The sequence below is a fragment of the Caretta caretta genome, chromosome 9 (genome assembly GCF_965140235.1).
Source record: "Caretta caretta isolate rCarCar2 chromosome 9, rCarCar1.hap1, whole genome shotgun sequence".
Lineage (NCBI taxonomy): Eukaryota > Metazoa > Chordata > Testudines > Cheloniidae > Caretta > Caretta caretta.
Genome location: NC_134214.1, coordinates 34,250,313 through 34,274,435, shown reverse-complemented (window position 1 = coordinate 34,274,435; position 24,123 = coordinate 34,250,313). Strand labels below are relative to the sequence as shown.

The 24,123-nt window shown below is 41.2% G+C and overlaps 2 long non-coding RNA genes across 2 annotated transcripts in view; one reads left to right on the top strand and one right to left on the bottom strand.

Annotated features, from left to right (window-relative positions):
* Positions 1-24,123, bottom strand: part of LOC142073180 (uncharacterized) — a 208,404-nt gene that overhangs the window by 121,101 nt on the left and 63,180 nt on the right. The window contains exon 3 of the long non-coding RNA XR_012669891.1: positions 18,169-18,269. This is a non-coding gene — a long non-coding RNA (uncharacterized LOC142073180). The remainder of the gene's footprint in view (positions 1-18,168; positions 18,270-24,123) is intronic.
* Positions 1-24,123, top strand: part of LOC125643069 (uncharacterized) — a 53,510-nt gene that overhangs the window by 24,423 nt on the left and 4,964 nt on the right. Inside the window, exons 2-3 of the long non-coding RNA XR_007358570.2 lie at positions 10,893-11,016; positions 11,113-11,167. This is a non-coding gene — a long non-coding RNA (uncharacterized LOC125643069). The remainder of the gene's footprint in view (positions 1-10,892; positions 11,017-11,112; positions 11,168-24,123) is intronic.

Here is a 24,123-nt window from a genome sequence, read left to right as displayed (position 1 = left end):
GGACAAAAAAAGCTGGCCTGTGAGATTGTTGGATACTTTTCACAGACTCCCAGAGCACGACTCCTGTGGGGCTGCATCTACACTGCAAAGGAATACGGATTGAATCCTGGGTTGACTCAGGCTCAGACCCTCCACCCCTATGGGGTCCTAAGAACCTGGGTCCAAGACCTGGGTTAGCACGATTTGTATGTAGTCTGAAGGGGGGGTAGGCTTGAGACTGAGTTTGAACCCTAGGTTTACATTTAAGTGTAGACATAACCTGAGTCCTTCACTCCTGACAACCAACCCTTAATGAGGAAGGTTACAGTTACATGAAATGACAAAAGTTGGTTTGCTGCATTTACCTACATGGCTACTTCAACAGCCTCAATTTTCAGTTCCAGTCAAGTGTCTGAACTATGTAATAAGTGTGAAGAGAAAGGGGGGAAATTTTACAGGTTGTTGAACAAAAAAACCCTATAGTATGCTGTGAAGTAAGCACTACAGCAGCAAGAGGCTATGGGACCTCTGAAAAGTGAGGCCAAAACAGCAAAGCATGTACACAACGGGAGATAACACGAAGAAATTAGTGGTGCTGGTGGCTTCCAAGTTTCCCTTTAGAGGTTAGTGTGTCTTGTAATATAGTTAGCACATTTACAGAGGTTGAATTAGACTCCTGTTTAATATAACTGGCAACAGCATATGGCTCCAGGCCTCTATTCTTTCCAAGTTGCAGGTCTCGGTCATTCATACTTCAGTCTTTATCTGATGGGGGCTGAGGATTTGTATCTGTTTGGCTGTGGGCTACAGCTTGGGTTTCAGATTCCAGGGTGAATGATAGCTAAGGAACAGACAGAGACACCAAAATCTCACCAGATGTTCTTGTGAGTTTTCAGTACACTGACTGAGCATCTGAGAGCTCTGCTATCTCAATGTTTACACCATCTTTAAAGTAGACGTATTTCATCGGAACAAGTCTTGTGAGACTTCAGCCCCATCCAAATTCAAACTCTAAAGCAGGTCCCTTCTAGGGTTAGATTAGACTAACTAAAACTACAGAGGATAGTTCAGGTACCACAAAACAGCTGGTAAATAAAACACTGGATTCAAGAAATGGAATGGTGGCTTCCTGACCTGGCCCAATTTAAAAGGACACTGATGAAAGGACTTCGTGGTCACTTCAAAATTGTTATCCACAATTATCTTGGCTAAAAAGGCTCACTCACGTAGTGATTAAAAAATTATAGTTGTAACTAGTTGTCATGATGATAGAGCGAGTTTATAAAGTGGATGTTTGGGGTAACCCTAAATTGTTTGTATGACAACACTGAAATAGCAAATGCAGTATCCTATTGAAGGCTTAATACTGCTTATATTATATTTTATCTATGTATCTGAAACTGATATGCTGTCTTGATCTGGCATCTTGAATACGCTCTGGACACCTACTTTTCCTTACTTTAGTTCAGAGAATTGGTCATAGTTTCATAGATTACAAGGCTACAAGAAACCACTGTGATAATCTAGTCTGACCTTATGTAACACAGGCCATAGAACTTCCCCATAATAATTCCTAGAGCACATCTTTCAGAAAAACATCCAATCTTGATTTAAAAATTGTCAGTGATGGAGAATCCCCCAGGGGTACTGGTTAATTATTCAAATGTTATTTGCTCTCTCTATTAAAAAATTATGCCTTATTCCCAGCCTGAATTTGTCTAGCTTCAACGTCCAGCCACTGGATTGTGTTATACCTTTCTTTGCTAGATTGAAGTGCCCATTATTAAATATTTGTTCCCCATGTAGGTCCTTGTAGACTGCAATCAAGCCCCCACTTAACCTGCTCTTGGCTAAGCTGAATTGTTCAGCTCCTGGAGTCTATCACTGTAAGGCAGGTTTTCTAATCCTTTAATCATTCTCATGGCTCTTCTCTGAACCCTCTCCAATTTGCCTACATCCTTCTTGAATTGTGGGTGCTGGAACTGGATATATATCCCAGCAGTGGTCGCAACAGTACCAAATACAGAGTTAAAATAACTTCTGTACTCCTACTGAAGATTCCCTTGTTTAAGCATCCAAGGATCACATTAGCCCTTTTGGCCACCGTGTTGCACCGGGAAATCTTGTTCAGCTGATTATCCACCATGACACCCAGTCTTTTTCAGAGTGATTGCACCCCAGGATAGAGTCCCCCATCCTGTAAGTATGGTCTACATTCTTTGTTCCTAGATGTATATGTTTACATTTAGCCTTATTAAAATGCATATTGTTTGCTTATTAACCAGCTTACTAAGTGATCCAGATCACTCTAAATCAGTAACCTGGCCTCTTCATTATTAACCACTCCCCTATTTTTGTCATCTGTAATTTTTATCATGATAATTTTGGTTTTCTTTGAGATTACTGATGAAAATGTTAAATAGTATAGGACTAAGAACCAGTCCCTGTGGGACCCCTGAGAAAAACACCTGCTTGATGAATCCCCATTTACAATTACATTTTGAGACCTATCGGTTAGCCATATTTTAATCCATTTATTGTGTGACATTTTAATTTTATATTGTTTTAGGTTTTTAATCAAATTGTCATGCAATACCAAGTCAAATACCTTACAGATGTCTAAGTATATCACATCAACACTATTACATTTATCAACCAAACTTGTAATTTCAAAAAGATATGTTTAATTTGACAGAATCTGTTTTCCATAAACCCATGTTGATTGGCATGAATTATATTAACTTCCTTTAATTCTTTACTTATAGAGTCCTGTATCAGCCACTCCATTATCTTGCCTGAGATCGATGTCAGACTAACTAACAGGCCTATAATTACCTGGGTCATCCCATTTACCCTTTTAACATTTTGGCACATTCGCTTTCTTCAGGTCTTCTGGAAAAAAGCTTCCAGTTAAAGCTCAGTTGTCACGTCCAACTTTTTAATGGTACAAGTATTTTTAAAGCTATTACTTGGTTACATGAAAATGTGTTTCTTGTTGATTCTTTATATATACATTATATATCTTCTAGAAGCATAATGTGGCTTCCCAGATGAAGTAGGGGGTGTTTAAGTGCAATGCTGGGCGACAGGGTTTGTCCTTGTATCACTTGGTGACTAGATAAAATCTCATTTTCACTGCATCAAGACCATTGAGAGGAAGGCTATGAACTAGGCTGAAATGTGGTGCAATCAATCAGCTGTTCAGCTGTAGGGTAATGTAATTTATCATCTCTCTGGTGGGATCTACACTGGACACTGCATGTCCTGCTGAATATAGTAGAGAATCAAGTGTGCATACTGTGCATTAAAAGCACTCTGTTTTAAATGTTCTGCTTTGGGGCATTGCCACCCAGCGCCCCAGGGCTGGGGGCACAGTGATTGCTCTGCCCGAAGCACCAGGGATTGGGCTTTGCCCACCCCGGCCTCCAGGTGCTGGGGCTGAGGGCTGCAGTGGGGGTGCTCTGGGCTCCTGCAGGGAAGAGGGAACAGGGGGAGGGATGGGTCCGGGGCAGAGGGGGAGGGGCCAGAGGCTAGCCTCCCGCAACGGCCAGATCACTGGCCACCTATGGCCGCTAGCGCCAGGCGTCAGCGCAGCCAGCCCCGGTGCTCCAGGAAGCCCACCCATCCTAAGCCCCGATGTTCCGGGCAGCCGGGCACCGTGTCCCCAGCCTCCATGCACGGGGCAGTGCAGCTGCAGCCCCCCCGGCCCCAGTGCGCCGGCCAGCACAGCTCGTGAACCAGCCTCCCTGAGTCCCAGTGGGAGGCAGACCAACCAGGGAAGAGCACTGGGAACTGCAGGAGGTGGCCTGGCTTGGGACGGAGCGTGGGTGGGGCCATGCTAGGCTGTTTGGGGAGGCACAGAGTATGATACCCACCACCCATGTTCTGCTCAAGAAAGTGCATCTATCGGAATCTCTTTAAATATGAAAAACCTTTATATTTCAAACCAGTATCTGAAGCTGCTCAGTCCCCTGGAGAGTAAAACACTAGACATACTGCATTTTAGCAGTATGGACTAGTCTTGAGTCAAAAAGCAGAAAGGCCAGTTCTGTGAATTGTGCAGAAATGGAATCATTTTAAGCGCTAGATCATGTCCTAGCTGAAAAAGATGACTTTTTTTTAAAAAAGCCGTTATGCACTGTTTCAAGGGATTTAGTGTCTAAATTCTAAGGTCAATAAAACAAGCAAATAAAAATTGTCTATCCCCAAAGACCATTAACACAAGCCCCATAATAACTACAAAATATAGTTGGTGTGTGACTCCATTGATGTCAATAGGGGGGAGTAACTGAGGGCACAATTTGGTACTCTCACTTGTGCATTGTGTCTACCAGTAAACTGCAAACTCTTCAGTGCAAGGAATGTGTTATGAGCCCTTAAAGAATTTCTAGGCTGACATACTACACTATGAATAAACAAGAAAAATTAGTAGCCCTATGGGGGAGAGGGGAGGTTAAAGGTGACCCTAAATTTAAAGGTTTCCAAGTAGCTAAATTTAAAGCACATCATCTGTGTTTAACATAGCTGGCAAAGGAGTCTCTTTAATTAGATTTCTAGCCTATTCTGCTAGGCATCTGCACAACAATAAACATAAACTAGAGCATCAGCCTCAGAAAACAAATACAAACACAAATACATCATCTGACCCAAATAAACAAATACCCCATCCAGTCTCTCAACTTCATTTTTTCTAGAACTCCAGTCCTTATGGAATACCTAGAAGGCAGCAAACTTGGGCTACTTCATGCTGAAGGTATGCGGTGAAGTCCAAAGTTCAGGGCCCCTCACAGAAAAAAAACATACCTTTCTCCCCTTTAAACCAATAATTATATAGCATGAGTCCTCTCGTCTCATTGCAGCTATAGCAAGTATTTTACAGGGGTTGAGAAGATTTCTCAAGTAGGCAGGTCCCAAGCTATTTGGGGCTCTGTAGGTCAAATCCAACACTTTAATTTCTGCCGAGAGACTAGTAAGTGCAGAGCATGGAGCATTGCTGAAATACTTAGATCAGTAGGGGCCTCAACCCTGCAAACATGCATGTAGTTAACTTCATTCTTGTGCATAGTCACAGTCTAATCTTCGGATTAGATTTAAATTGTGGCCTGATTTAGAGTGCACTACAGTGATCTAAACTTTTCAATTTGTGTTGCTCTATTCTGTATCTTTTTTTAACAAAGTGAATAACTTTGTCCAGAGTTTTTGAAATTTAAACTTTTTTTAGTCCACCTTCTGTATGTTTTGTAGCAGAAATTAATTTTTAGGAGAGATTTAAAAGAGGGGATGTTGATGGCTTGATACAAAGTGCTCCAGGCATGGGCGTGGCAAGGAAGAATGACATTTAATCAGGAAGGTATGCAAGTAAAAGAAACGGTCTCATAATTGAAGCACAGAATGAGGCAGCAGTGGGTTCTTTTCCTAGTTCTCCCATTAGCATCATTTTCTCTGTGACTGGAGACACATCTGTAACATGGAGATGACAATACTATACAGATATTTTGTGAGGATTAACTGCTGTTTAAGTGATTTTGAGATCCTCCTATAGAGAAGTGGTGATGATTTATTTGTGGCAACAGTGTGTGTGTGGGGGGAAATCGAAAATTATAATTTACTAGGGGAAAGGCATATCAAGTAATTGAAAATTCAATGCAAATAACAGAACTTTAAGATAATTACCTAAATAATGTTTCTAAATAGTGAAAAATCAAGCTTATTATAACCAAATAAAATATTTCACTCAATAAATTATAGTGCTTGACCTTGGTAAGCACTCCATAAAAGGCACAGTAAAACAAGCATTTTACATGTAAATTGGTCTACTCTTTCAGAACCAGTGAATTGAAAACAGAGCTAACAGATTTGAGTCATAAAAGATTGCAGCTTGTAAAAGGATTGGATGAATAATGAATTCTCTGTGGATCCCTTTTTTTCACACTTCACTATTTGACAGCATTAGGTTAAAGTTCGTAAATCACTGTCAAGTTTCATATAGTTCTTACAGTTCCATTTATCCATTCCTGTCTATTACATTTATACTGCATTTTGACTGGATTTATTCAATAAAACAATTATTAGACTTCTTAGGTCTTAAATTGGTAAAATGTTATATTGGCTGCTGTAACAAAAAAATATACTTTCCCTTGCTGGGGTTACTGAGAGTCATACAGTCAAAGTTATAGCAGAGATGTGGCCATAGAAAGAGAATCAGGTCTGTGTGATCATGCAGCTGTTGTTAATGCTCAATAAACATAAAGCAAGTCTGCAAATTAAAATGAACTACTGTTGAGTATATGGCCTGAACTATGTTACAAATCTGCTGTGGCTGAAAACTCTAATTCAGCATTTCCCAAAATTCAAGTGAAACCCCTGCCCATGAAATCAATAAGCACCCCCTTTCAAGTCTGCCATGGGTTGTTTTCCGTTGGTTGATAGGTTGGTTTTGCTTTTTTTAAAAGCCTATCCAAAATGAGCAGTCACCTACAGTAATTTGTATAGACCCTCATGGTATGATCCTTCTTCTACTTTCTTATATGCTTTGAGAAGCAGTGAAATAGTTAACTATGGCATTTAAGTTAGCACCTTTTGAAATGAAAGGACTAGTTAACATCTCCTAGGTATTGTCAGCCACTCTGCAAAATCAGGAAGATATCATGACACTTTAAAAAAAATTTCACAACCATAACAGCTGGAGACTTCTTTCTGTTTTCATTAAAAACAAATAAACAAACAAACAAACAAAAAACACTCGAGAACAAGTGAGATGTCTGTCTGCACCCAATTGCTAGCTATTCTTTCACTCTGCACTAGGGAGAAGTTTTCTGATCTAAACCTATCACTTGCCCTGTACCAGTCTCAGTGAATACCAAATAAAATGAGAACACCAAATCCAGAAGGGAAGTAAGAGAAGTAAATAGGGAAGGGGTGGGGGTATTGGCATTCTGAAAATATTGTAATGACCATGCAGGTACGCAGCTTTTAATTTTCTTTCACAGGTCAGATATAAATCCCATATCATTCCTGAAAAAAGCCCCATTCAAATCATCCTACCTAACTTTATTTTCTATTTCTAACATGCATTTAAAAAAAAAAAAACACCCCCCCTTTGGTTCATTTGCAGCCTCTGCTTTGCCCCTGTTTAATGTTATTTTCATATTTGGACAGTGTGGTTGTTTATGGCAGTGTTTTACCAACAATGTCAATCTACCTCACATAAAGAAGATCTATAACCAACCTGAGGTTATTTTTGACCATAAGGTAAAGAGATTTGACAAGGCTGTGATGATAAATAAGGATGTTCCAGTTATGAAAATTCTTGATCAAACTGTCGCCTCAAATTTAATATGAAATAATGAACAGCTCCTAGCGATATTACACTCCCATATGACAGCTGTGTTTATAGGAAGTTTGAGTGTATGCCAGTGATAAGACTTATTCTAGTTTCCTAGCAATTTGCATAGAATGTAAATAGTGACCCAGACTTAATACTAGCATAGTTAAAACGTCTTGGATATGCAAAGCAATTTGCCAACAAAGGCTAATAGCCTCATTAATATACTTGCGCTGTGTCATCTTCGTTCATGGACCCATCATGAACTGCAGTAGCATATTGCAAGTTTATTTTGTTAGGATAGAAAATTGCTCCAAGTACTCTTATTACAATATTTAGTAATATTTTTCAAAAACAAAGAAAATATTATTTCTGCATAAAAAGAACTTTTTTGCTGACAAATCTTGTTAAGTATTCTCTGGTTTAATAACAGCATTGATGCATTGGTTATGTCTTGCAGGGTCATTCATAGAACTGTGAAAAATGTTTAGTTAAATACATGAACTTCAGCTTAATTCATGACTCAGACCACTTTTAAAACTCTTGCCCTAATTTTGATTCTTAAATGGAAACTGAGTGCTATTGAAAATCAGGGCCCAATTGTCGGAGTTGAACACCCAAAAATCTGTCAGAGGAGAGAGAACTAACTATTCTTGCTTCTATCTCAGCCAGTAGCAAGCTCTCATTGACTTCAGTAGGAGTGGACTTGGCCTACAAGTCTGGCCATTTAGAAGGTATAAACTTTGAGGTCATTTCAGAGGAAAGTATGAAGTTGCATGAAGTACCAGGAAGTCTACTAGTCAAGGGTAAGGGCTTGTCTACACATGGAAGTATTCAGGAACAGCTATTCCTGGATAACTCGAGTGTGTGGACACACTTATTTTGGAACAAGAGTGTCTTGTTCCTGGTTAGCTTAGTCCACTTTGAAATTTCCGAGGACTTAAGCACGTGCCTATGGCCATTTTATTCAGGGCATGACTTACCCACATACTTAAGTGCTTTCCTAAATTATGGCCATAATAACTTCAGACAAGATGACGCAGAGAATTTCCATAATTCTTTCTCATGAGAATAAGCGTACAGTTGTAAAATTGTGATTCAGCCCAACTATAATTTTCTCTCAGAATGAATGAATGAAAAACCAGTGAAGTTTCATTCATCACTCCTTATCATGTTAACCTAAGCAATTTTTGAGACTTGCATGAGGACAATTAATTTTGCTAACTTGTGGCTTAATTAGAAAATGGTCTTAATCTTCTCTTCTTTTCCAGGATGGAAGTAATAGCTTAAAACTGTATCCACGTCCCGAGGCTGTTTTATATCTGGCTTTTATGAAGATGGAGGCCACAAAATATATATGTTAATGACCCAGCAGAAGGAAAGGCTGGGTCTTTCAGGGACTTTTTTCTGAGAGCCCTGTCCATACTAAAATCCTGTGCCACCAGAACACTGCAAAAGAGCCTTAAATCTGCCCTCTGTGGGCAGCTAAGGATGGGAGTATCCTCTGCTGGTATTAAATTGTTGTAGGCTGCTCTACAGCAGGCCCCTAAATCCTACAATGTAGGGTGAATGCTAGAAGGGGAGAGGAGGGAGCACACTGCATTGTGGTGAGCCTTGTCAGTGTGATTGGCACTATGAGGGCATTAGTCTGTTGCAAGTCAGAAAAGTTTTGTGCCTTTGGCTGCCGTAGTCCGAGTCAGCCTCAGAATCAGGCAAAGGTCTAACCTGGTGTAGTGGAGGGTTTAGCTTGATATATCTAAGTGGAGGTCTGAGATATTAGTACTCTGGGATGCATTCTTTTATATTTGAGTAGGTCAGTTTTTTCTAATACTGCTTATTCTTAAGTATAATTATTTAGGCATCTTGTTTGTTTAAGTACAGACAATGTGAAACATAACATATCAGATTGTTTGAAAAGCAGAAAACCAGCTTGGTTTGAATATGTTGCTGATGATGAATTGCTCCACTGGTCCAGTTGCTGCCATTCGAGTTCTGACAAGCTTCTGCACTGGGACTAGCTTGTCTATAAACATGTGCATCAGAGTGTACAACCATTGTCATGAGAGCCCTAAAGAAGTAGAATGATGACTGAAGGCTTCCTCGGGGGTTGTTCAAAGTAATTGAACAACTGAGGTTAAATCCCACATCTTGAGTGGGGGTGGGGGAATGAACAGGAGAATAAGTACCATGTAAGTTGTAGCATTAGAGGAGTAGATTATTTTAGGGAAACAGTATCCCTCCAGACTAATTCTTCATAGCATGTGGTGCTGTGCCAGCTTTCCTTGATATGAGAACTATTGAAATCTAATACTCTGAAAAACTTCTGTCAGATTTTATTTCCAAAACAGAGCTCCAACATGATTTTGTATCTTCTTTCCTGTTCAAGTAGGAAACATAGCATTGTTTCTAATATACTAGCTTTAGTAGTCATGTAGAAAGTCTTTCAAATATAATTTTCTAGATTGTGGTTTTTCTAATGTGTTTACACTGAGTTCTGTTAACTTACATATGCCACAATCTTCAGAACATTGTCAACAGCAGAGTAATAAAGCTTTCAGTCACCTGCTCCTACTACATTACAAACAGAAATAGATAAATTAGAGTGTGGAGGAAGAGTTAACTTCATACCAGCTGAGTATTAATGTTGTAGCATCAGGAGTTGCCGATTCAATTGTAAATGGAAATCTCACAGTAATGCCATTCCTCACTGTAGATTGGGCAAAATACATACTTAACTATCCCACTCTAGTGCCAATTTTGCTTGTTGAGATAACACAACTTCAGTATTTGGAAAGGTTTTTTTTTTTTCTTGCCTTTAAAAGTCAAAAGGCAATTTTTTTCTGAAAATAAAGTTGTTGGCAAAATTGGAAGTAAAGCAGAAGTGAACATCCTATATTGGCCATTCACCTTTTCCACACACCCCTCACTTGCTACTTAATCATGTACATTTGTAGTGTTTTAATTAGATCTTCATAACTTTTTATTTACTTTGAACTCATCTAAGACTCTCAAAACGCAAACCGTTCAAACTAAACAAAGACAAAAAGCAAAATAAAATCAGCCTTCCCCAAAACAGGAAACAGACTGATGCATGAATTCACAAAGAATGAAAGAAAGAATTTCCTAACTATAAAGCCTTCACCAGAAGAAAACACCCTCCCCACTACATGCAGGGTAAACCTACATGATGGCCCATGCTAGTTGGTATCACATTTAAGCCTTTCCTATAGATTCACCCCTACCATGCTGCCTACAGTGAATATAATTAGCTTGCAATTTTAAAACCCTTATTTGTTGTTCCCTTCCCCCTCACCTGTGTTTGTCCTTTAGGCTGTGAACTCCTCAAGGAAGGGTCCAGGTCCCTAGGAATGTCTGAAAAGCACTTAGCCCATTATGGGTACCACCACAAAACAATATGTGCTAATAATAACCATATTTGGGTGCTGGGGGAGATGACGGATCCTTGGAGTGCTGATGGAGTTGCGTTGATATTCCCAGGAACAGTTGTTAGGGCAGCTGGCTTTGACTAGTTTACATATTATTACTAGTAGTTCTAATCATCTTTGTTTATTGTTGTTGGAGCACTTAGGAACCTCAGTTGTGAACCAGGATTCCACTGTGCTTGGCACTGCACAACCCAGTACAAAAAGAGCTACCAATCTAAGTAGAAGACAAGAGACAACAGAAGGGTCAAACAGACAGTGGATTACAAGGTAACAATAAGACATATCTGAACCTCACATACTATGATTTTGTAATTGTCCACTGTGGTCTTATTCTGACGTCTTTTCTCTTTTACCCTCTTGTAGGTGGCTGGGGTCCAGAAGCTGCTCCTGAAGTACGTGTAAATACATTTGTACAAATGTAAGTACATTTTCACCTTTGGTCTTTTTTCATAGAAATGTCGGGTTGAAAGGGACCTTGAGAATTCAGCAAGTCCACCAAGTAAACCTAGACCATCCCTGACAGGGATTTGTCCAACCTGTTCTTAAAAACCTCCAGTGACGGGGATTCCACAACCTCTCTTGGAAACCAATTCCCTTATATTTTTAGTAAATTTTTTCCTAATCTCTAACCTAAATTGCCCTTGCTGCAGATTAAGCTCATTACCTCTTGTGCTACATGGAGATGGACATGGAAAACAATTGATCACAGTCCTCTTTGTAACAGACCTTAGGATATTAGAAGACTCTTTTCAGGTCCCCTCCTCCGTCTTCTTTTCTCACAATTAAACAGATTTGTTAATCTTCCTCATAGGTCAGGTTTTCTAACCTTTTATCATTTTTGTTATTCACCTCTGGACTCTCTCCAATTTGTCCACATCTTTCCTAAGTGTGACGCCCAGAATTGGACACAGTGCTTCAGCTCACCAGTGCCAAGTAGCATGGAACAGTTTTCTTCCACATCTCACATAACACTCCTGTTAATAAACCGAGTGCTATTAGCCTTTTTTGCAACTGCATCTCATCGGTGACTCATATTCAATTTGTGGTCCACTATAAGCCCCAGATCCTCTTCAGCAGTACTATCACCGACCCAGGTATTCCCCATTTTGTAGTTCTGCATTTGCTTTTTCCTTCCTAAGGGAAGTACTTTGCACTTATCTTTATTGACTTTCATCTCGTTGAATTCAGCCCAATTCTCCAGTTTTTCAAGGTGGTTTTGAATTCTAATCCTGTCCTCCAAAGTGCAAGCAACCCCTCCCGTCTTGGTGTCATCTGAAAATTTGATAAGCCTATCCTCCAGTCCATTATCCAAGCCATTAATAAAACCATTGACCAGTACCAGACCCAGGACGGACCCTCTACAACCCCACTAGACATTCCCAGTTTGACAGCAAACTATTGATAGTTTAAGTACAGTCTGTCAACCAGTTTTGCTCCCACCTAATAGTAATTTCATCTAGACCAGGCGTTCTCAACCTTTTTCTTTCTGAGGCCCTCCCAACATGCTATAAAAACTCCACGGCCCACCTGTGCCACAATAACTGTTTTTCTGCATACAAAAGCCAGGGCCGACGTTAGGGGGTAGCAAGCAGGGCAATTGCCTGGGGCCTTATGCCACAGGGGCCCCCGCGAAGCTACATTGCTCTGGCTTCAACTTCAGCCCCAAGTGGCGAGGCTCAGAGCCCTGGGCTTCAGACCTATGTGGTGGGGCTTTGGCTTTTTACCTTGGGCCCCAGCGAGTCTAATGCTAGCCCTGCTTGGCGGCCCCCATGAAACCTGCTTGCAGCCCCCTCAAGCGGACCCAGACCCCTGGTTGAGAACTACTGATCTAGACTGCATTTCCCTAATTCAGTTAAGAGAATGTCATGTGTGATTATATATCAAAGGCTTACTAAAATCAATAATTTCTATTCTCTGGACTAGAATGAAAAGAAATTGTCTCAAGTTTATGATAAAACTCAAATGTGTCAGCGAGCATGAGAAATGAGACTTTATAAATTGCTTTAGAATTTCTGCAAACTTTGACGCCAACCTGCCTTCAAAGTAAATCAACAGCAGACTGAAACTCATGCTCCTTAGTAGAGATTATACCCCTGGTATCAATGCACAGAATTCTCTTAAGACAATGTATAACCCCCAGATCATTTGTTTTGTTTCTTCTGCTGACCAAACTTAGAAACTCTTCTAATGCCAATTAGCACACTGTTGAGAACATGCTGAATATATACTTAGGATAAATAGCATCTTTAAATAACTTGTAAATTGTGGTTTATATCTGAAAAGCAACTCTCTGCAATTGGCAACTCGATATGTTTCTGCTTGTATTGTCTCAGTGATTCCACATCATATTGGCTCAGTTCAAAGTAAGTATTTCTTTATACAACACACAGTCAACCTGTGGAACTCTTTGCCAGAGGATGTTGTGAAGTCCAAGACTATAACAGGGTTAAAAAAGAACTACATTAGTTCATGGAGGATAGGTCCATCAATGGGTATTAGCCAAGATGAGCTGGGATGCAAAACCATGCTCTGAAGTGCCCCTAGCTGCTGTTTGCCAGAACCTAGGAATGGGTGACAGGGGATGGATCACTTGATTACCTGTTCTGTTCATTTCACCTGAAGCCGCTGGTATTGGCCACTGTTGGAAGACAGGACATTGGGCTAGATCGGGGAGGGGCAAACTATGGCCTGCCAGCTGTTTTAATCCGTCTCTCGACCTCCTGCTGGGGAGCGGGGTCTGGGGCTTGCCCCGCTCCAATGCTCCAGTTGGAGAGCAGGGTCGGGGGCCGCTCCACATGGCTCCCGGAAGAAGCAGCATGGCCCCCATCTGGCTCCTACATGTAGGGGCAGCCAGGGGGCTCCATTCCGGAAGCTGCCCCTGCCCCAAGCGCCACCCCCACAGCTCCCATTAGCCAGGAACAACAGCCAATGGGAGCTGCAGGGCGGTGCCTGTGGATGGGGCAGGTTGCAGAGCCGCCTGACCGCGCCTGTATAGGAGCCGGATAAGGGACATGCCGCTCCTTCCGGGAGCCGCTTGAGGTATGCACCGCCTGGAGCCTGCACTCCTGAGCCTCTCCCTGTGCCCCTACCCCCTGGCCCAGCCCTCATCCCCCTCTGCTCTCCGAACCCCTCAATCCCAGCCTGGAGCACCCTCCTACACCCCAAGCCCCTCATCCTCAGCCCCACCCCAGAGTCTACACCCCCCAGCCAGAGCCTGCACCCACACCCCAACCCCCTGCCCCAGCCCTGATCCCCCTCCCACCCTCCAATCCCCTTGGTCCCAGCCTGAAGCACCCTCCTACACCCCAAACTCCACAACCCCAGCTGAAGCCCTCACCCACCCCCCTGCACTGTTCCACCCCAGCCCAGAGCCTAATTCTGTACCCTGAACTCCTCATTTTGCGCCCCACTGCAGAGCCTGCACCCCCAACCAGAGCCCTCACCCCCTCCCATACCCGAGCCCCTATTTTGTGAGCATTCATGGCCCACCATACAATTTCTATTCCCAGATGTGGCCCTCGGGCCAAAAAGTTTGTCCCTGGGCTAGATGGACCATTGGTCTGACCCAGTATGGCCGTTCTTATGTTTACAATAATTTTTTTTCCTAATTGCTAACATTGAAAACTCAACCACTATCTGAAAAGCTCACTGATTTTTTTCTAGCTCACAGATCCCTATGTGCCAGGCCAGATTAACTCTCCTGTGGGCCAGGAGCTATTAAATTTTGTGAGGCCCGTGGGTGTTTGGCGTGCAGGAATGGGCTCAGAGCTGGGGCAGTGGATTGGGGTACAGGAGGGGGTGCAGCTCCAGCTGGGGGGGGTGGGCTCTGGGGTGGGGCCAGGGATGGGCCGGGCTTGGAGTGCAGCAGGAGGTTCAGGGTGAGGGCTCTGAGTGGGAGTTTGGGTGCAGGAGGGGGCTCAGGGCTGGGGTAGGGGGTTGGGGTACAGGAGGGGGTGTGGGGCACAGGCTCCAGGCAGGAGGCGCTTACCTCAGGCGGCTCTTGGTGGCAGCGCAGCGGGGCTAAGGCAGGATCCCCCAGAGTTGCCAAATCCGTGAAAACCAAGCAGAAATTGGGCTTGTTTTAGGCTGAGTTGGCTTGTGCATTGTGTGTTGGCTAGCTTTTTGGCTTTCAGGGCTTTTACAGTAGTTTGTAGCTTCTTGTGTTTTGATTGGCTCCTGGCCCTGGCCCACCCCTGGTCCCAACCAATCAGAATGAGAGCTTGAATCGGGTGATTTTGGCTCCAGTCCAGCTACAGTGTGTGTGTATGTGTCCCTGCGTGCCTGACTGTGCATGGCAGCATGCTGAGCTGTTGTGTTAAGATTCTGCCATCAGAATGTAGTTAATAAATCTGTTGAAGATGCATGAGCCAGAATCCAGTTCAGTCTCCAAGGTTAAATTAACTCCACCTGCATAAAGCCCAACTATTGTCTCCTAATGTAGGTAGTTTTGAAGGAGGCTGGGGAGATTAAATCAACCATCCTCATTCCCACACAAAGTTGGGGTGTGACTACCACATAGCACCTCCCACAGAGCTGCTACTCTCAATAATGGCCTGGCTTAGTAGCCACAGCCTTCTCCAGGTGTTTCGGTGATGGTCGAATGGAGTACTGGATCATCACACCCACACAGATTTGTATTAATTTCCTTTCCATTCCCTCTATGGTTACTAAGCAACTGCAGGGGGATACAGCCAGTGGGGAAATGGAGAGGGAGTGAAACAACAAAGCTATTCATGTGGACAGCTCCTATATCCACAGAGGTAGTGACTTCCTTCCTCATGGATCCGGAGAATCGGTGGGGTTTGACACTTCATCTGGTATGATCTCTTCCCTCCTCCCCTCTCCGTAGGATAGTCCCTGTGGGAAGGTGACTGAGATTATCTGTCCTGACATTTTCTTAAGCTATGAATATAGCCAACAACTCTGAATGAACATAAGAACGGCCATACTGGGTCAGACCATAGGTCCAACTAGCCCAGTATCCTGTCTTCTGACAGTGGCCAATGCCAGGTGCCCCAGAAGGAATGAACAGAACAGGTAATCATCAAGTGATCCCTTCCTTGTTGCCCATTCCCAGTTTATGGCAAACAGAGGCTAGGGACACCATCCCTGCCCAACCTGGCTAATAGCCATTGATGGACCTATCCTCCATGAATTTATTTAGTTCTTTTTTGAACCCTGTTATAGTCTTGGCCTTCACAACATCCTCTGGCAAAGAGTTCCACAGGTTGACTGTGCATGGTGTGAAAAAATACTTCCTTTGTTTGTTTTAAGTCTGCCTATTAATTTAATTGTGTGACCTCTAGTTCTTGTGTTATGAGAAGGAAGGGAGAAAGAAGGGAATTCTGCAGACTTTTTTTTAATGTGGGATGGATGCAAAGCAAAACTAGAAATGATTATGAAATTATGAAGTATGAAGTGCATTTATGTTATAGAGGGAGGCCCTTTGAGTGATACTATTCATGGAAGTTAACCAATTTAGATCACTCTATTATAGTTGCCTTGTTTGCATTATATTTTGTTCAGCCATAAACTATTTTTAAATGATCTGCGTGGGGAGAGGTGATGGAATTGTATGTACACGAACCTCTAACCGTAAACATCTCAAAATAAGAAGATGGTTTGAATAAGATAAGCAACTTCCCTTCATCTAAAACATGAAGCCAATCTAGTTTGAAGTTTGAACATTTTTGTAACAGTTTAGTTTTCTTTTTTGAATATCTCCGTTGAAGTGTCAGACAAGACTGGAAGTAGAAGTGCTGAAATACCACGTGGAAAGCTGATCTGGTGGCAGTTCTGGCACACCCAAACATAAGATATTCTAGAGACCTTATTATTATAAAGATTTGCCACCCAGTTTTCTAAGCTCAAGAGATCTGGATAAGCTTCTGAGACTTAGGGTTCTTGAGTGAATCATATTAAAACTTGCAACTTTTTAAGGTTCCCCACAATGTCTAGTATAAAGCTGCTTCTGAATAAGAAATTGCTAGTCTAGTAAATATTTCCCAATATCCACATGTAGAGATGTGAGTGTATGTGTAATATATTCACTGATCTTTGTAGGGGTATCCATTAACTTTTGTTAGGTCTGCTGCTATTCTTGCAAATATTCACAAAGCTATTCAAATTTTTGAAACTTTTGGGAAGTGCATCATATTAATTTTATTTTTCCTTTTAATGGTTTAGTCAATGGGAAATCTGAAAATCTCATGTGACCAACAATACCAGTGAATTAATAGCCCATAGTCTGACAATTATTCGTTTAACCTGTTTGTTTCTGAATAATTAATTCTTTGTATTAACACTGTGCCTAAGACCGCCAAGCATGGACCAGGATCCCATTGTGTTACACACTGCACAAACACAGAACAAAGATGGTACCTGCCCAGAGGGTTCATCATTTTCTTCATCCAAAGCAAACTGTTGTCATTTTCTGTGTAAGAAATTTTCTACAATATGACTTCCTTCCAAGCTGATGATTTTGGATACCAATATATTTAACCATCTTAGTTAATTTCTTTGAAATGAATTCCTTATTTAAGGTATTTTTATGCCCTTTACCATCTAATTTATACTATAAGATTGGAAAATGTTTTACAGTGGATAAAACAGAAGATAGCTCCATTGAAAGGACAGTTCAGAAAATGTAGAAGTTTATTACGGAGATGAAATAATTGCCTCCAGTGACTGCCAATGATAATGATGCTCTTTTGACCCAACGGTTCTAAAAGCTCATAACTGAAGTCTTCTTGGGCCTTGTAAAAGAATCGAATGCTGGCTTTTAATAGTATTTTGGGAATAATTGCTCTACCATGTTGTTGATCTGTGAAAATACACTTGTCTGCTAAAAATCTTTAACTCTTCCCAATCTATTTTTTCACTCTTAGGAACACTTCTTTACAACACAGAATGTGGATGCTGATAAGACAGAATTGACAAAATAGCGTTTTGTTTTTTAAATTGAAAACATTTATTTTGCGTGAGATTTTTTTCATACACTATTCTGAATTATCACCTTTTTTTTTGTACTACAACAAATCCATGCTATAAATAGACAGGACAACTTCTTATTGCTACTATTTTCTGTTTTGTCACCTTTTTTCATGTTCGTATAATCACGAGTATCCCCACTGAAATTGGCCAGTGAATTAAAGTGGAGCTCCTTGTAGGAAAAGGTGCTGCTGAGTTTGATAAGGCTGGCAGAATGGGGCTCTAAATCTGCACATGAAGTACATTGACAAATCTCTTTCTCACCTTAGCCTCTTAAAAAGAAAAAAGTACTCGTTCCCCACCAACAACATGAGGATGCGCTTGGCTTCAGGCGACCATGCGAACACACACTGCTATTGCTGCTGAGAAAGCAGGCTCTTTGAAAATCCGCATTTTCAGCCACTTAACATTTCTACAAACACTTCTTACCTGAAAATTGTCACGGTAGTCTCAGCCGAAACCTCTTCCAACTAGGCAATCATCTAGTCTGGCCACTTGTATATCACACTGCAAAGGACTCTGCTGAATTCCTGTATAAAGTAGATCATATCTTTTTTTAAAACTCTAATCTTGATTTTAAATTGCTAGTGGTGGAGAATCCACCCCAATCCCTGGTAATTTGTTTCAATAGCTAATTATATAAATAAAAATTAGGCCTTATTTTCCGTCTGAATTTGTCTAGCTTCAACTTCAGCCATTGTATCTTGCTATATTTTTGTCTGCTAGACTGGAGAATCCATTATCAAATTCTGTTTACTATGTGGGTACATATAAATTGTTATCAAGTCATCCTTAACAGGGTTTTTGTTAAGCTAAATAGATTCATCTCCTTGCGTCTATCACTGCACGGCATATTTTCCAATCATTTAATTATTCTCTGACTCTTCTCTGAATCCTCTCCAATGTATCTACATCCTTGTATTGTGCATGCCAGAACTGGACATAGTATTCCAGCAGTGGTCGTGTCAGTGCCAAATACAGATGTAATATAACTTCCCTATTCCTACTCGAGATTTCCCTATTTATGCATCCAAGGATCATAGCCCTTTTTGGACACAGTCTCACATTGGAAGCTTGGGGGTTATGGTGGATAATCAACTCAACACAAGTCTTTTTTGGTGTCACTGCTTCCCAGAATAGTAGGCCATACTTACAGGATGGGAAATGTTCTTTGTTTCTAGATGTGTAACTTTAAATTTGGCTTTACTCACCCACTCAATTAAGAGTCCCCATTTACGGTTACATTTTGAGACCTGTCAGTCATTTTTCAATTCATTCAACGTGTGCCATGTTGACATATTATTTTTGTTTTTAATCAAGGAGTGCAATACCAAGTCAAATGTTTTACAGAAGTCTATTACATCAACAGTATTATCTTTATCAATTAAACTTGTAGTCTCATGGAAAAAATATATCAAGTTAGTTTGACAGAATCTATTTTCCATTAAGCCATGTTGATTATCCTCCTTAATTCTTTATTAATCGAGTACTGTATCAGCCGCGCTTTTGTTGTTGTTCTTTTGCCTGGGATCAGTGTCAGGCTGACAGGCTTGCAATTATCCAGGTCTTCCTGTTAATGCTTTTTAAATATTGAAACAATGGTAGTTTTCTTCCAGTTTTCTAGAACTTCCCCACTGTTCTAAGATTTATTGATAATATACATTAATTTTGGCTTATCTGAGCAAAGTTTTTGATGGTTATGATGGAAGAGTTTCAGAACATTCAGAGGTTTGGCTCAGCTGCTTATCTAAACTTGCTAGAACCTGTTTGGGAAGGAGATGAGGCTATAAATCTGTCTGAGATTGGGACTGGGAGCCTGGAACTCCTGATTTCTCTATCAGTTTTGTCATTGTCTTGCTTTGAGGCCTTGAGCAATTCACATCTGTTATGGCTCCATTTCCCCATTTGTACAATGGGGATTTCCTGTTAAACAAGTGTTTCTGTACCGTGTGAAGATGCTTCATATCTTTCTATTTTAGGTATTCTTTTGGCAAAAATGTATCCATATACAAATTTGTGGGCATCTTAGAAACACGAGAATTGCTGTACTGCATCAAACCCAAGGTCTATTTAGTCCTATTTAATATCCAGTCTCTGAAGTGGCCCATACCAGATGAAGGTGAAAGAACCCTGCAGTAGGCAGATGTGGAAAAATGTCATCCTGGTATCTCTAGGTATGTCTACGCTGCAATAAGACACCCGTGGCTGGTCCATACCAGCTGACTCAGGCTCGTGGGGCTCAGGCTTCCAGGGTTGGGCTGCAGCCAGTTCTGGGACCCTCCCATGGTCCTAGAGCCCAGGCTCCAGCCAAGCCCGGAAGTCTACACTGCAATTAAACAGCCCCACAGTCTGACCCCCACAATCTCTTGGATTGTGACTCTGGCACTTTTTACAAGTATTAAAATTCCCTTATTCTTACCGCAATCCCTAATAGTTAATGAGCTAACAATCTCCTTCTTTTGGTGATCTATGATGAACTCATTTGACAGATCATCAGGCATAACTAGCTAAATACTGGTGGTGATAATCAGTATTCAAATGACATATTATGTTTGAAATGTTTTATAAACTATATTCCAAATACAACTGAAAAGGACGATTCAGTGCGTGACAGCTTTTCAAAAATAGCCGCTTTTGTAAAGTAGCTAATTTATGAGTTACAATAAGTGTTTTTTTCTTCCTGATGCAGAAGAAACTTAATTGCATTAAGTGGCTTTTCCTATCATATTTTTAGAAGCCTATCATGAGTAAGAGTTCTGTTTGTACTCTTAATTAAGTGATAATATTAATGGAATTGTATTTTGCTTCCAGATAATGAGATCTAGCCAAAAAAACCAATGAAGAAGCATTCACAAAGACATTTATCAAAATTAAACACTGAGACAAAGCAATTATGGTTATTTCAAATAATTTACTTTTAAAATAAATGTACATGAAACAAATCCAGCAGCCCTACAGAATGTTTCCACTGGGAGATTCAAAGAAAGCTGAAAGAAAAGGAGTACTTGTGGCACCTTAGAGACTAACCAATTTATTTGAGCATAAGCTTTCGTGAGCTACAGCTTACTTCATCGGATGCATACTGTGGAAAATACAGAAGATATTTTTATACACACAGACCATGAAAAAATGGGTGTTTATCACTACAAAAGGTTTTCTCTCCCCCCACCCCACTCTCCTGCTGGTAATAGCTTATCTAAAGTGATCACTCTCCTTACAATGTGTATGATAATCCAGGTGGGCCATTTCCAGCACAAATCCAGGTTTTCTCCCCCTCCCCCCCCCACCACCCCACTCTCCTGTTGGTAATAGCTTATCTAAAGTGATCACTCTCCTTACAATGTGTATGATAATCCAGGTGGGCCATTTCCAGCACAAATCCAGGGTTTAACAAGAACGTCTAAGTTAATTGTATCCAATTTGCAAATTAATTCCAATTCAGCAGTCTCTCGTTGGAGTCTGTTTTCGAAGTTTTTTGTTGAAGGATAGTCACTTTGAGATCAGAAATCGAGTGACCAGAGAGACTGAAGTGTTCTCCGACTGGTTTTTGCATGTTATAATTCTTGACATCTGATTTGTGTCCATTTATTCTTTTACGGAGAGACTGTCCAGTTTGACCAATGTACATGGCAGAGGGGCATTGCTGGCACATGATGGCATATATCACATTGGTAGATGTGCAGGTGAATGAGCCTCTGATAGTGTGGCTGATGTTATTAGGCCCTGTGATGGTGTCCCCTGAATAGATATGTGGGCACAGTTGACAACGGGCTTTGTTGCAAGGATAGGTTCCTGGGTTAGTGGTTCTGTTGTGTGGTATGTGGTTGCTGGTGAGTATTCGCTTCAGGTCGGGGGGCTGTCTGTAGGCAAGGACTGGCCTGGTCTCCCAAGATTTGTGAGAGTGTTGGGTCGTCCTTCAGGATAGGTTGTAGACCTATTTCTCCTTGTTTATTCCTTCCCATCCCCCCCACTGTTCCTCAGACATTCTTGTTAAACCCTGGATTTGTGCTGGAAATGGCCCACCTTGATTATCACACACATTGTAAGGAGAGTGATCACTTTAGATAAGCTATTACCAACAGGAGAGTGGGGTGGGGGGAGAGAAAACCTTTTGTAGTGATAAAACCCATTTTTTCGTGGTCTGTGTGTATAAAAACATCTTCTGTGTTTTCCACAGTATGCATCCGATGAAGTGTGCTGTAGATCACGAAAGCTTATGCTCAAATAAATTGGTTAGTCTCTAAGGTGCCACAAGTACTCCTTTTCTTTTTGCAAATACAGACTAACACGGCTTTACTCTGAAAGAAAGCTGAGTGAGTTTGTGATCTCCTGCCTGTAGCCCAATCCTGCACCAAAACTTCTTGTGAAATCAGCGCAAATTTGCAACATGCAAGGAAGGCAGAGTGAAATTGTGGGGGAGGGGGGGGACTTAGTCCAGCATCTTTCATTGCCTTTGATGCTTTGATGGGTTTTGGATCAGGGCACTGGTGAACAAGATACATTTATTTTAAGAAAAAAATCTCCATAGTTCCAGTCACACGATAACAGGGTGAATTTAAGGGCAGTTTTGCCCCTTCTCCAGGGGCAAAACAATTAGAAAAGGAAGATATGATCTAATTCTCAGTCCCAGAATACACAGGTAGGATCCAGGGCCAGAGTTCCACCTCTGTGGTCAAGACTGTAGTGAGGTGCTGAATGCCCCCTGTCAAGCACTGACCATTCTCTGTTTATAAAAGCGCTATTGTGAAGTTCCCTATTACAGCCCCTTTAGTGTGCACAGCAGGATCTATGTAGACCAATTAATGCACAACATGTTAGTGCTCTTCAGTTATCACACCCTGTGCTGTGCATCACCCCACCTTGTAGACCAGCCCTTATTTGTATTCGGAAAGAGCATAGGAGCTGATACTTGGATAGCTTTAAAAGGAACCGTTCATAGTCCTGGATCAACACATATATGACTACAGCTCTGACACAGCTGGCATTTGGAAATTCCTCATAGATCTAATGTTTCCTGGTGCATTATTTCTAGATTTTAGATAGCATATTAAATATGTAAACTAGTGTTCAGCAACCTTTAGCCATGATCTTTACATCTTATGTAACTCCAGGTGTTTAAGTTTCCTTAGTAGCATCGTTGTTGTTAGAATATTAATGTTATTTTGTGAACTAATGTCAGAAAGAAATGGTGGTTTATAGAGAACCATACACTCCTGTATTTAAGAGAACCATACAGATGTAAACCATACATTTAATCTCAAGAGAACCGTTCAGAATGCCCACAGAATGGAGTAGTTCTCCTTCCTTGTTTGTCTGTGAAAAGTTCTTCCCCTTTTCCACAGATTGCTTTACAGCCAGATAGTGAGCTGCAAATCCAGGAGGGAAAGGCTGCATGTGCATTCTGCACTGAAGAGCTCTTCAGGGTTTAGTTCCTGCCACAGCTGGTCTTGATCTATTTTATGTACATATTAAGATAATTCCTGTTTCCAGTTGTTTATCTGAGATGGAGCCAGGATCAGCTGACTGAACCAGTGTGCAGTACCAGCACACTGAGTATATGAAGTGCATATTCTAGTGCATATTGACTGCTGTGCAGCCCATGGGACTCTGCACAGGGCCCCACCTCTGTGGAGAAGACTGCAGCATTGGGTCCTGGTGCATGTAGCCTATGGCTGATATTTTCAAAGCTGATTAAGGGAATTAGCCATCCAATTCACATTAATTTCCGTGGGAGTCATGGGCTTAACTCCCTTACTCAGCTTTGAAGATAACAACCAAAAGGTGCTTTTTATATCAGAAAATAAAATTAACACAGTGTTTCTCCTTTTAAATGTAGAAGCAAAAATGTTAAGATAAAGTGGGATAAGCCTGGGTGCCCTCATTTTAGTCGGTAGAGCTTGGTAAATAAAATTATTACACTATTAGGTCCTGATTCTGCAAACTCCTATGCACTCTTCACATGGGTCGAGTTAAGCACATGCATACATTTTAGAGGCTAAGGGCTTTCATTATTATTTTATTTTAATATAACTGACTTCTTTCTGTAAATCACTTTTGAACTATGTTGCACTGGTGAATTCATCAACAGAATTCTCTTCTAAAACTGCACACCAAGGATCAGGTGCTTGCATTCCCAAGTTTTAATATGGTCTAAAAGAATCTTCCTGTTTTTTCAGATTTTGTTTCTATTTGGCATTTAAAATTCTAGAAAAATGTTTTTTAGAAGATCAGTAATTTGATTACATAAGGTCTGAGCGCATAGCTTTTGCCAGCAAAATACTTAACCTGCCTCCCACCACACTTTCTCAACATGCAGTGCATAGGAACTGGTTAGTATAATTGTTTACGTTTTGTTGCAGAGTTAACTTAGGGTATGTACACCCA